Source organism: Rattus norvegicus, chromosome 1 (genome assembly GCF_021556685.1).
Source record: "Rattus norvegicus strain SHRSP/BbbUtx chromosome 1, alternate assembly SHRSP_T2T, whole genome shotgun sequence".
NCBI lineage: Eukaryota > Metazoa > Chordata > Mammalia > Rodentia > Muridae > Rattus > Rattus norvegicus.
Window position 1 is genome coordinate 54,846,652 of NC_141534.1, and position 6,585 is coordinate 54,853,236.

Genomic DNA, 6,585 nt, shown 5'->3' on the forward strand with positions numbered 1-6,585 from the left:
AACCAGAGGTTGGAAATCCTCAGACACTGTTGCTTTGACCCCTCCCTTCTTATCTCCTGTAGGGCTTTCTTAGAACTTTATGCTCCAGGTCCCTGTACCAACAACTACCTTCATCTCCACCTCTTTTTTATAAAGTCAGCTTTCTGGGTGTGCCCCCTTGGCTTTATAAGTCCGTTCCCATCATTTTCTGTTAATATCTTTTGCGTAAATCCTGTAACTAATGCTTTATAGAGTGCTCTCTATGCAAGAAGAAAAGAGACACCTGACCTTGAGGGTGCTTGAGGTGGGAGTGAACAGCTGAGTGAAATGACCGGGGAGTAGGCAGGAAGCAAGTGAGGCCCATGGAAAGGGAACACAGAGAACGCAGCGGAGTGAAGTGTTGGGCAACAACAGCAAGCCTGGCATAGGCCCAAGAGAGTAAGAGGTTCAAGGACTTGTCCAGCTGCTGAAAGCTTTTCAGGAAGTGGTAGTCTCGTTTTCAAAGAGAAGTGGAGTCAGACAAGCTGAGACTGCAATGATGGCTTAGTGGTGGACGTTTGGTGGAGAGGTTGGACCACAAGAGGGACAGTGACAGAAGAGGCCAAAAGTCCTGGGCCAGATCATGTAGGTGCACAGAGAAGTCTGTAGTTCAGGGTTGGTGTAGATGATACTTAGACTCATTTCAGGCACTGCCTGCAGTGTGGTCAGCTGAGAATGATGGGTATGTCTGACAACAGAGCCTCACAAGCTGAAGACATTTTGAAATTCCTCTCAGATTCCAGGTGGAAGCCCCAAGTGTCCCACACACCTTAGAAATGAGAGTGCACTCCAGGAAGGAGATGCACATCCATCTACATAGAGCCACATGTGCCTCATGATGGGTGGAGACACAGAGGGCACATTCTAGTTTTTACCCCATTGTGATGAAACACTCCACACAGAAACCACTTAGGAGAATAGGTTTGTTTCAGCTTACAGGCCATGGTTTAGCACTGAGGGAACTCAAGACAGGAACTGAAGCAAGAGCTTGAAAAAACCACGGAGGAATGCTGCTTGCTGGCTGGCTCACGTGCTCAGCTAGGTTTCTCATGTAGCCCAGACCACCTGCCCTATAGTGCACCACCTAGGGAATGGAGCCACCTGTAGTAGGCCGGGCCCTGCTATATCCACGAATAATCAAGACCATCCCCCACAGACATGATCACAGGCCAAACTCCCCATCTGTCTGCCTCAGCCTCTGTGGTGCTGTCTTCTCTCCACTCTTCTGGAATCCTTGTGTGTCTTCACTGACATTCTTAAATGCTGTTTCTCCCATCACTGTTGGTAACTCCCTCCCCTGCTCAGTTATCTTCATGCAGTCTTTCAAGTGCAAAACTTTTAAATTACTGGCAGTAATCTTACCAGGGGCAGGAAAGCAAAGAATTTGTTGATTTATAATCCAAGCAAGCAGCAGGCCCCTAGAGAAAGGGTCAAATTTCTTTTATAGCAGTTAAAATGTAGGTTAATTTTTGTATTGGATATTTTTTTTAATTTACATTTCAAGTGTTATGCCCTTTCTCAGTTTCCTATCCATAAACCCCCTATCTCATCCCCCTCCTGTTTTTTTTCTATGAGAGTGTTTCCCCATTTAACCAACCACCCCTTCCTGCCTCCCCGCCCTGACATTTCCCTACACTGAAGGGTACAGCCTTGGCAGAACCAAGGGCTTCTCCTCTCATTGGTGCCCAACAAGGCCATCCTCTGCTACATATGCAGCTGGAGCCATGGGTCAGTCCATGTGTAGTCTTTGGGTAGTGGTTTAGTCCCTCGGAGCTCTGGTTGGTTGGTATTATTGTTCTTATGGGGTTGCAAGCTCCTTCAGTTCTTTCAATTTTTGCTTTAACTCCTCCAGTGGGGAGTTAAATGGTCAGTTCAATGGTCAGCTGCTAGCATTCACCTCTATATTTGTCAGGCTCGGCAGAGCCTCTCAGGAGACAGCTATATCAGGCTCCTGTCAACCATCACTTCTTGGCCTCAGTGATACTGTCTGGGTTTGGTGACTGTATGTATATGGACTGGAACCCCAGGCTTTTTTTTTTTTTTTTTTGCCCGTGAGAGACTCCAATGGGAACCTGTATCTGAGAGGTCGGGTTGTCTGCTGGCTACTTGCTAAGCAGTAAATTTTGCAGGGACAAGTTATTATATTTTTTTTTAAATTAGCTGTGTAAGGTTATTAGTCATTGGGCCTCGGATGTGTATGTAGAACATTGGTTAGACTCTAAATGGTTATAGCTGGACTGTAAGTGGGAATTTAGATTTTATTTTGGGGTCCTTGTCTATCTGCACTGGCCTATGTGTCTATGAAATCAGCGAAGATAAGATTGACTGTCTGAGGACTTGATGAGACAGCATTGCCCAGATCGTTTGTGTTGTTTTTGGTCTTGGCTGTTCTAGCTATGGCCTCTAATGCTGCATGCACTAGATCCAGCCATCGCTGGCCTTGAAATTTTAAAAGTAAAATTTTCATTATTATAATATAGTTACTGAAGGGCACTTGGATATGCAGATAGGTCTGAGCCAAGACCTAACATTTAACTATGATTCTACAGTAGTGTCTTGCTTTCCCCCACCCCTCCTCGTGATTTTCGGTTTCCTCCGTACAGGACAATGACCTGGGTTGTTTTTGAAACACTCATTCCTGTGAGAGGTTCTTTCTGACCAGTTTTTACCAAGTCCTTGGAAGTCTTATGCACAGAAAAGTTTCAAACACTCCTAGGATCTAGCTAGTCACTTAAGTCTTTTGATGCTATGTTTTATTGACCTTCTTTATCTAGATACAGCCTTTACTTTAATTTTTTTGCATGGTGGCTCACATCTGCAATTCCAGCACTCAGGGGTCAAAGGAGCAGGACTGCTGCAAGTCTGAGGTCTGCATAGCTCTGGAAGGAGGCTCTGTGTCCAAAAAAAGAAGAAGAAGGAGGAGGAAGAGGAAGAGGAAGAAGAAGAGGAGGAGGAGGGAGAGGAGGAGGAAGAAGAGGAGGAGGAGGAAGAGGAGGAGGAGGAGGAAGAGGAGGAAGAAGAGGAGGAAGAGGAGGAGGAAGAGGAGGAGGAAGAGGAGGAGGAAGAGGAGGAGGAAGAAGAGGAGGAAGAGGAGGAGGAAAAGCAAACAAGCAACACCCCTTCCAAAACAAACAAACAAAAACCCAAACCAAAAAAGATTAACAGTAAGATTAAAAACCGACCAACTCCCCAAGAAAACCCAAACAAAGGGGCTCTCTGGAGACACTTCCTGTTTACCACCTCTGCTTTGCCACCAATAGCTTAGTTTTATCACATACCTGTCCACTTATTCCTCCCTCTAGCTATACCTCTGCAAACCGAATCATCTATATCATAGACTGGATTTCAGTCCTTGTTTTTTTTTTTTTTTAACTTTTAATGTCAAATTTACATTCAACAAGGCTGGCTAAATGGCTTAGTGGATAAAGGAGCCTGCCAGCAAACCTGCTGACCTGAGTTCAAGCCCCAAGCCCCCCTGTAGTGGAACAAGAGATCTGACTTCATCAAGTTGCCTCTGAACACACTCATCCACATGAATAATACATACACATGTGTACACAAATAAGTAACAGTGTAACAAAAATTGTCATTCAACATGATGCACACATCATAAGTATATATATATTTAAAGATTTACTTATTTTTTAATGCATGAGTATTTGCTGTCTTCAGACACACCAGAAAAGGGCATCAGATCCCATTACAGATGGTTGTGAGCCACCATGTGGTTGCTGGAATTGAACTCAGGACCTCTGGAAGAGCAGACAGTGCTCTTAACCACTGAGCCATCTCCCCAGCCCCGATAAGTATATATTAAAACCGCACTTTGATTCATGTACTCATTTTGCATCATGGCCCTGACAAGTGACTTCCTCCAGCAAGGCCGTGTCACTTTGCCAAACGGTGGCACCAAGTAGGACCATGTGTTCAAATACCTGAGCCCATGGGGGATATTTTTTCACTCAAATCATTGCAAATACCCTCTAATCGCTCTGGTTTGTGCTGTGGTAATGAAAGAATAAAAAATGCAGCCAAGAAGTCAGAAGTTTAAAAAAGCCCTAAATACCTCAAATTCCAGACCCTGCCCTCTACCTGTAAGTAAGTAAAGGGTCACATTTCTTGAGCCTGCTCCCCCAGGATCCAGATAAAAGGGTTTAAGATAAGGCCCTTAGATAGGTGATCCCGACTTAGTAAAGAAAGCTTCTTCCAGGAACTAGCTGACCATAAAGTTAGATTAGAATCTTAAGAGAACAACCTTGAGAAGCAGGAAGCTTCTCCTAGGAACTAAAGGGAACATAAAGTTAAGCAATCTTGAGAGACGGGAAGCTTCTGGTGATTTTCCAATGACACTACCCCTGCCCTCTTGGGTTGTGGTTTCTCCCTTTAAATACCCTTTCTCCCAGCCTCTCGGGTCGACACCTCTGTCTCCTGCATGGGATATGTGTCGGCCTGGAGATCTCCGTAATAGATCTCCATAATAAACCTCGCCTTTGCATATTACATCCAAAATGGTCTCTCTGTGTCTGGGGTCCGTGATTTCCTGAGGCTTGAGTAAGGGTCTCTCTTCGGGGATCTTTCAGTATGGTATCTACACACCCTGTCCCTAGGATCTTGCTGTTAAGCTCAGGACTGGTTTGGATCTCTTGTCTCAGGGAACCTAGTGCTGAGATTTCAAGCATGCCCTGGGTTACTCTGGGTCTTTAAAAGTTAATGCCCTCTGTGTCGATGGCTCTTAACTTGTGGGTAGAAGTACCCTTTCCTAGGGGTTCCCTATGACCATCAGATAACACAGATATTGACATTATGATTCATGAGTAGCAAATTACAGTAATGCAGTAGCAATGAAAACAATTTTGTGGTTGGAGGTCACCCCAACACAAAGAGCTGTATTAAGAAGCATCAGGAAGGCTGAGAACCACTTCTGTAGGTGACGTCTGCCGCTACCATCACTTAATTGACTTCTTCCCGCTGTCTAGCTCAGCTGCTGGCTACCTGGCTTGTTTTATGGAATTCTATAACCACTTGGCACATAGTCCCACCCTAAAGGGGATTTTCGAATTCTGTAGTAAGAGTAGCTCACATGTTCTAGTATATAATAACCCTTTCATTACTCTTATAAACACAATTCTAGATAGACACCAGAGATGAAGTCCTGAGGACTCAACTTCTTTTCCACACTAATTCCTGGTGAGGAAAGAGAACACAGGACATGGATGATTCAAGCTGGATCTGACCTGAAAGCTTTATTTCCCTCAGTGTAGCTTTTGTGGTTCCAGAAAATGCTATATAAGCTGCCAAGGGAGGAAGCAATTAGACAGTCCTACCCAGCTGCAACATCTATGAAATACCCACGTTTTTACAGCCACATTCAATTCCTTCTATGATGTAATGAGAGTGATAGAAGTTAGCAACTTCCCCTTGCTCCAAACCCTGATGCTCACCCAACCACAAGCCGCTGTGTGGAGCCCTCAGGAGCAGGATGTCCTTGACCCTGCAGACCATTCTTCCTCCTTCCCTCTCAAGCTTCCTGCTCTCTGCCTCCCTCCACTCCATACACCATTGCTGGGAGGCTTTGTGTCTTGTAGCTTGGCAAATGCTTCTTCATTCTTGGGCTCCGGGTTTGAGAATTGCTTGGCTTCCATGACGTGAAGGCTTAACAGAGAGGTTGCCCTTCCTGTCTGCCCTGGAGCTGGGAAAATTCACCAACCACTGCTATTGTTGGGAATCTTGAATGTGCTGCACTGTCGTCCCCACCCCCACCCCCTATCCCCCCACTCTTCCACCCTCCCAACCCCCCCAACACCCCAATACCCTGCATGTGCATGCCCAAAAGCTTTACTGTTGGTGGTGGTGAAAGGATTGCCCTGGTTTTGTGGACTATGTGGAAGACTCTGTATGTCACATGACAGAGGCTAATGGAGCCCTTTTGCCTTCAGGGTTCCTGATTCTAATGCAACTGCACTAACCCATGCTGTGGTGTCACTGGCTGAGATGGGTCCCCTCTTCCCGAGTCCTGATCTTATTTGGCTTTTCTTATCACCTTGGAGATTTTCCTTAAGGCTACACAGCCATGTGCATTTCTGTCTTGTGGGGGTGCCATGACCTGCATGTCTACTTGCACTGAGCCTGGTCCTTGAGTTCCTTGTCCAATGTCACTGCCTAAGCCATAAACTGCATCCCGCTTTCTTTTAGCACTCAGCTTAGATGACAACCGCTAAACCATGAGATGTAATACAAGCGCTAACAAGTCTATAATTTACCCAATTACCAATGGCTCAATTTTTGAAAATAAGTTTTAGACAGATGGTTCATTAAAACATAATGGAAAACATCAAAACTGTTACAGACACATAATAAAATCTAAGGATGCATAATACTTAAAACTGGTGCTTTAAAAGAGTCATTCGCTCCGAATAAGGAGCAAGGCAGAAGCATTTACCCTAAGCTTGCTGAGGGAAGGTTTCATGCATATGTTCATGGCAATGATTTCTCTGCCTATTTTATTTCTATTTTAATTATGTGCGTGGGCTTGTGCACGTGAGTTCAGTACCTGCCGAGACTAGAAGG